This window comes from Helianthus annuus, chromosome 15, assembly GCF_002127325.2.
Source record: "Helianthus annuus cultivar XRQ/B chromosome 15, HanXRQr2.0-SUNRISE, whole genome shotgun sequence".
NCBI classification, from domain to species: Eukaryota; Viridiplantae; Streptophyta; class Magnoliopsida; order Asterales; family Asteraceae; genus Helianthus; species Helianthus annuus.
Window position 1 is genome coordinate 71,548,938 of NC_035447.2, and position 1,085 is coordinate 71,550,022.

The 1,085-nt window shown below is 44.2% G+C and overlaps 1 non-coding gene across 1 annotated transcript; it reads left to right on the forward strand.

Moving 5' to 3' along the window:
* On the forward strand, nucleotides 1–107 carry LOC118487924. Its single transcript, XR_004882857.1, has one exon. It is a non-coding gene; the product is annotated as a small nucleolar RNA R71 (small nucleolar RNA).
* Nucleotides 108–1,085: the final 978 nt, after the last annotated feature.

Sequence of the window (1,085 nt, forward strand, 5' to 3'; positions counted from 1 at the left end):
AGACCGTGATGAGGACACTTTCTTAGTAGCTCCTTGAACCTTTCCCAAGTTTCATATAAGGATTCCCCATCCTCTTGTGAATATGTATTAATTTCAGTCATTAATTTAGCCGTTTTAGCAGGAGGGAAATACTTATATAGAAACTTTTGGGCTAGTTCATCCCAGGTGTTTACCGAGCCAACTGGGAGGGCATTAAGCCAAGCCTTAGCTCGGTCTTTTAGTGAAAATGGAAACATTCGAAGGCGGATGGCGTCGTTTGATGCTCCATTGATCCGAAAGGTATCACATATTTCTAAGAAATTAGTAATATGTAGATGAGGATCCTCGTCCGCAAGCCCATGGAAGGTTGCGGAGTTTTGAAGCATTTGTATCACATGTGGCCGAAGCTCGAAGTTGTTGGCTTCGACATTCGGTGCATTGATAGCGGCGCCCCCACGGTGGGTCGTAGATAATCCATGAGGGTACGTTGGTCCGCCATTGAAAGTGGGTCCCCCGAAACTTTCTCTTGGATTTTAGCTTTAAGTCTTTTTATTAGAAAGCGTTCGGGTTCGTCTAGGGGTTCTTTTATATCTTTAGTAGAACTGGAGCTCATACACTACGTGGAGAGTTCAGATGTGGTGCCTGGGTTCCAAGTCCTGCAATAAAAAAAACAAAAAGAACGTTGGTCAGAAGCTTCACCACGGCCCCGTGTTCAGGTGAACACGGCCCGTGGTCGAAGATACAGTGATTGTTTTCCGGATCCCTGTTACTGGGGAGTTTGACACGGCCCCGTGTTGCACCGACACGGCCCCGTGCTCAACTCTCTGTAACTCGGAAAATAAAAACTGCCAGTAACAATGCTGGACACGGCCCGTGTCCGACCAGGCACGGCCCGTGCTAAGCTCTGCAGAAACTGAAAAATCAAGAAAATCCTTATAAAAACTGAAAAATTAGAAAAAACGATTAGGCCGTTGATTCATAACTTTCTAAAAATCCTTGTGTCCCCGGCAACGGCGCCAAAAACTTGATGTGCGTGTAGTGTAATATATTTTTAATGTATATTTTAAGCCCTTTTACACTTTTTAGCCAAGTTTTAAATTTATAAA